This window comes from Elephantulus edwardii, unplaced genomic scaffold (assembly GCF_000299155.1).
Source record: "Elephantulus edwardii isolate Elephantulus edwardi_28Jun2011 unplaced genomic scaffold, EleEdw1.0 scaffold00003, whole genome shotgun sequence".
NCBI classification, from domain to species: Eukaryota; Metazoa; Chordata; class Mammalia; order Macroscelidea; family Macroscelididae; genus Elephantulus; species Elephantulus edwardii.
Genome location: NW_006399753.1, coordinates 23,333,477 through 23,339,476, shown reverse-complemented (window position 1 = coordinate 23,339,476; position 6,000 = coordinate 23,333,477). Strand labels below are relative to the sequence as shown.

Here is a 6,000-nt window from a genome sequence, read left to right as displayed (position 1 = left end):
CGTTATTTACCTTTATCTTGTTGTGGTGCTTGAGTACTTTATAAATTCTAGATGTAAGTCCCTTATCTGACATGTCATTACCAAATATTTTTCCTCAATCTGTGGCTTTCCTGTTGGAGAAGTTTTTAGATGTGCATAGGGATTTGATTCTTAAAAGGTCCCATTCATCTATTTTATCCTCTCCTGGTTGTAGTCTTTTTACCATGCCAGGTCTCTTTGTGGTAAAAGCAAGGAAAAGCTTCCCTGTCTTTGAGAAATTCCCTACAAAGGAGACCAAGAAGATGCTGACCACCCATCGGCTGGTGTGGAAAATGTTTTAGGACTCTGATAACTGAGTGCAGAGCTGCTTCGATAAGCAGATGAAGATGCTAAAGAAGTGGCCACAGAATCTCTCTGGATAAGACTCTACAGGGAATAAGGGAGAAATGAGGCACAAAAGGAGGAGTTGGGGCTGAGTGGAAGGAGGTGGCAAGGATTCCAAGTGGGAGGCATGCATTCCTAGGGGCCACTCATTCCTGCAGTTATGTAACCCCTTTCAACCTATATTGCAAAGAAATGTAGTATGTGCAAATATCATGCATTGGAATCAGAGTCGACTTGATGGCACAGTAACATATCATTACACAGCAGGAGTGGCTTCCACTTCCTAAACAACATGCCTCTGGAAACTCTACGAAATTTGATAAATGTCGATAATTGTAGAGAGGCTACAGGCCTTTTGTTCATAGGGTCGCTATGAGTCGTGCTCATCTCGAAGGCAATCAACAACAACAACACACACACAGATAGGTAACTCACTCATTGCCACCGAGTCACAAGGGACTCACAGCAGACTCTCCTCTGGGCTTCCCAGGCTGTAAAGGGCAAGAGGAGACTGCCTGTCTTTCTCCCATGGAGCCGGTGTTGGATTTGAACTGCCAGAGACACGTGACTTGAGGGTAGGCAGCGTAACACTTTCTAGAGCTCCTCCCACAGACGGGCACCCTGCGTTTTATTTCACTTTGCTTGATTTCTACTTACAGAGCCAACATTCTTACAAATGGAAAGTCTGCGGATGTCCTGACTCAGCAAGTCTATTGGTGCCATTTCCCCAACAACTTGTGCTTATTTCAGGTCTGTGGGTCACATCGGGGTACGTTTCATGGTATTACAAAGTTTTCCATCTTATTGGACACTTAGTGGACTACCGTTGCAAGCAGAGCTTTTTGTATATGGACAAGGGAATCCAAAAAAACAAGTGACTCACTTTATTTTGATATTAGAGTTATTCAGGTAGCCTGAAACCCAATCCACAATCTCCAAAATCTGGACACACCTAGGTATATTAGTTGTTGAACTAATATAAAGTTAGTACTATAAAGAAAGATGTTTAAACATAATTCCATTAAAAGGAGCCCAATGTAATGAAAATGAAGTAAAAGAGTATTCCTACAGGTCTTTCAATTTAGAGAAATTAGGAAGGTAGTATTTTAATAAAAGTTTGGGCAATTCTGGGTTAGGGCATGTGTGTCTGAAGAGGGCAAGGGGCTCAGGTGGAGGAAGTGAGGTTGGGAAGAAGGTGGAACTTCTTGTGATGGTCATTGGTCAAGTCACAAGAAGAACTAATATTTCTGCACATTCACTATGGGCCAGGAAATATTTACGGGTATCCTTTCATCTCATTAAATCTCATTTCATCTTTCCAATCCATTTTATAAGTGAGGAAATTGAGGTTACAGAATTTTGTTCAAGGTGGGCCCAGGATTTCAGCCTAGATGGTGTAATTCCGTGCAGTTCCTTGGCCAGTGGGCTCCAGCATTGGCAAGGACCTGCCGAGGGGATTAGGAAGGGGTGGCGGACAATGGAATACTATGCTGCATTAAAAAACAAGGAACTCATGCAATATTATTCAAAATGGTTGACTCTGGAGAACATTATGCTGAGTGAAATATCCCAGTCACAAAAGGACAAATATTACATGATGCCACTGTTGGGGAGAGACTGAGTAAGATGGGTTCAATAATGTATACTGCACTGAAACAGAGGAGGGAGAAAACTGTTTAAAAGAGATATATGACTAGGTACTTCTGTCATCACAGGAGTCTAGAGCGCGGGCTACATGGTGGAGGGGACCTGGGGGAGGGTTTGTAAAACAATGAAAGAATCTTTTCTTTTACTTTTCCATAATTTTTGACTCATGTACTTATAACTTGTTAGTCAAATTTGTGTCTTCTAGGTTGCAACACCCCCATGATACATCTTCAAGGATATGAACATGTACGGCCAAGCACAATCAGTAAGAGTGCATCTAAATTCCAAAATCAATCTCCATAATAGTCTATGTGTTTCCTACTGCCAAAGGGGCCCTTTAGAGTAGTGAGAGAAGATCTTCACCCTGAAACCCACAGCGTCCCTTTTCAGCAGGAAGTAGCTAAGAGAATACGCCATCCCCTTTTCCTTATGAATCAGGGTGAAGTCTCTCTCAGGGAGGAGTGATAGGGAATGGCAAAGGACACACCGACAAAGGAGATTAATCAGAACTGACTTTGACAAGCACTGTGGCAAGTGGACAATTAAAACAGACATTCGGATGGCGGGGAAGAAGAACAAACTGGGGAGGAGGGTAGAGAGAATGGTGCAGCAATGAAGGAATGAAAACCCCAAATCCCTGTAAATGTTCATTAAAACTAATAAAATTTAATAAGAAAAAAAAAAAAAGGAAGGGGTGGCGGAGAGGGTGAGCTAACTCTGGGAGTGATGTATTAACGGCCAGCCCAGTCTCTGTAAAGTCACACTTAGAGACTCATGGGAAGGGACACACGCTCGATCAACTTTCAAGGCACACAGGTCAGAAAATGAAGCACTTGAGGACTGGAGACAAAAGAACAGAGGTAAAGGGGCCTCAACGTCACAGGAAGATCTTCCACACATCTGAACACCCCTAAGAGAAGCCCACGTTGTACTGGAATTCCACAGGCAGCATCTCAGAATCCATTTGCACATCTACAGCACTCGTAAAAGTTTCTGATCATAAAGAAAAGACAGAGTCCACCATAACCCATCTCTGGGAACTCAAGGGATGTGTCTACATCACACATGGCTTCAGGGCCTACGCCTATACATCTGTCAACAGGGCCTGCTTTTCGATTTTTTTCTTTTCTTCCTTTTTCAGACTTTTCTAAATAAAATAAAATACAAAGTGATCGGCAGCCCAGAATACACAGCGCTCAGAAATCTCAGCCGGAAGCAATTCTCCTGATACTGTTTACATGTCCAGTGACTAACGTAGAAACCATCAGCTTAGCAATGCTCTGACCTTTCTCTTGTTAAGCCTACGGGGGAAAACTGCAGAGATAAGACCTATAAATTCAGAATAGAATCTCACAGCCAAAGCAGCAAACACATCAATTTTAAATTCAAGGCTAGACGCGGAGACTTTTAAATGGAGAATGCAGAGGAAATAGCCCCATCATCTACCCAACTGCTGATTTTAAAAGACCCTGTTTTCTTTCTCTGAATCTGTCTCATCAACAGGTTAAGGGCACCTGTGCCGAGGACGTCTGAATCTGAGTGTGAAACCAATGAGCTTCTTTTCTTTGTTTCAGCTTCCTTTTAAAAATTAAATGGAGTAGTATGTAACAGACCCCAAGTGGGTTGTTCTTGGTAGTATTTACTTGCCGGGCCTCAGTCCAACTCCTTCTAGAATTAACAAACTTGAGCAGGAAAAGCGTACAATTCAAAAATTTGACTGTCTAGTGGGAAAGATAAGAATTGCCAATTATTAATTATATAAGCACAATAATAGTTAATATTGAGTGAGCAAGTACTCTTCTTTTTAAATTTTTTTCCTATTATTTTTTTGTGTGTACCATCAAATCAGATCTGACTGGTACAGGAGAAGATTGTTCTTCCTTCTCCAGCAGAGCATCTGGGGAATTCGTACCGTTCACCTCTGGGATTGCAGTGCAGCTTCATGCCACTAGGCCACAAGTACTCTTCTAAGTATATGTACAGGTAAAGTGTCTAATCACTTGATCCTTTCAGCAACCTTACAGAATCAGCTGCCGCAGAGTCAGCTGACTCCTGGCAGCTCCATGTGCATCAGAGGAGACATGAGCTCCACAGGGTGTTCACCAGCTGATACCAACGTAGAATACCAGGCCTTTCGTCTGAGGATCTCTTCCTCCAATCCTCCAATTTAGCAGCCAAATGAGGTAACCAACTGCAATTCCCTCAAGGAATCTTACTGTTTTTACCTATGTGTGGTTGAGTCAGAATATGTTCACAGGTGACCCTCCACTGGATATTTAAAGGCAGATATTTGCAGGGAAGGAGATTGCTCCTCTTTCTCCCATGAAGTAGCTGGTGGATTCGAACCACATGCCTTTGGGTTAGCAGTGCAACTCCTTACCACTAGGCCACCAGAGTTCCCTGTAACCCTACTGGTTAAGTCCCCATTTAACTGAAGAGAAATCAAGATACCTGAGGTTGCACAAAATCTGCTTCTAGATCCTGTAAGTGAAGTCATACCATTAAAAATGCTAGTAGCTGATACTTACTGAATCTTAGTTTATAAATGACACAGAGCAAAGCACATTGCATAAAAATACCTGTTAGTCCTCAAAACTGGCCTCTGAATTAGCCCAGGCTCCCCAGAGCAAAGTGCCTGAAACAAGCCTTAAGGGCAGATGCTATTCCAGCAGATGCAATCCCAAGACAGAGAGAGTGAGGGAAATGTCTGAGAAACCCTGTGGCCCCCTGATACCAGTTCCTGGGCCAAGTGCCAAAAGCCCAGAGTCAGAAGGAAGAATAAGAACTACCTCGTGTGTCTGCCATACTCTGATATCACTGCCACTGTTTTATAAATTAATTTTAGCTATTTGCTAAGAATGTAATTCTATACTAAGCACAATGTGCCAGAGCATGAAGATTTAATATTACTAAAATGGTCTGAAGATTTAATACTGCTAAAACGGAAGAATTCATGAAGCCTGGTAATCCAAAGGTCACAAGTTCCAATCCAGCTGTTCCATGGGAGAAAGGTATAGCAATCTGTTTCTGGGGAAACTGACAGCCTTGAAACCCAAGGAGGCAGTTCCCAAGAGTCACTATGAGGTAGAAATGACTCTTCAGTAATTGGGTTCAGAGTTTGGTTCTAAAGGGCTCACAGATAGTGAGACTAGATTCTCTTTGAACAGCCCAACACAGATGATATGTCTACCAGGAGAAGCGACCCCTCCTAATCCACTGCTGTTGACTTGATTTTGACTCACAGCAAACCTTCATTAGGTTCTGAGGGTGCAAACTCTCATGGGAGGAGACTGCCAATTGCCACTATGCCATCAGAGCCTCTCAGAAGCATGAAGAAAATATCCCCACGTGCCAAGTTTAGAGCCTCAATTCAAGCAGTGTGCCAGTTCTGGAATCGGAACACCAGGGACCCTAGAACAGGCTGTTCTCCCGGGGAGATGGATATACGGTTTAAAGATTTTTTTGTGTGTGTGTCTTAAATGAAAATTATAATTGTTATCATAAATAAAACTTATGGCACATACCTTTTATTTATTTATTTATAGAGTTGTTCAACTCTCATATTCAGAGATACACACATGATTCATATTTATAACCTCCCTACTTTTTAAAAATTTATTTTAATGAAAGTTTACAGGGACTTTGGATTTCCATTCATTCACTGTTATACTTTCCCTCCTGCCCACCCATCTCCCCCAGTTCGCTCTTCTCTTTGAAAAGTAAAAAAAAAATTCCTTCATTGGTATATAATCTCCTCACCCCCGACACCCACCCCCAAGGCCACTCCACTGTGCAGCCTTCATTCTGGACTCCTGTCATGACAATAATACCTAATCATATATCCCTTTAAAACAGTTCTCTCCCTCATCTGTTTTAACGCAGTACGCATTATTTATCCCCTCTTTCTCAGTTTCCCCCCAACCCTGATGTCAGTCCCGCTTTACAACAGTGGCTTTATGCCACATATGTATTTTTGTGAATGAGGTATTT

General features: G+C 42.3%; 1 protein-coding gene across 1 annotated transcript in view; it reads right to left on the bottom strand.

Moving 5' to 3' along the window:
* EXT1 (exostosin glycosyltransferase 1) overlaps positions 1-6,000 on the bottom strand; it is a 341,687-nt gene that overhangs the window by 19,003 nt on the left and 316,684 nt on the right. The window lies entirely within an intron of this gene.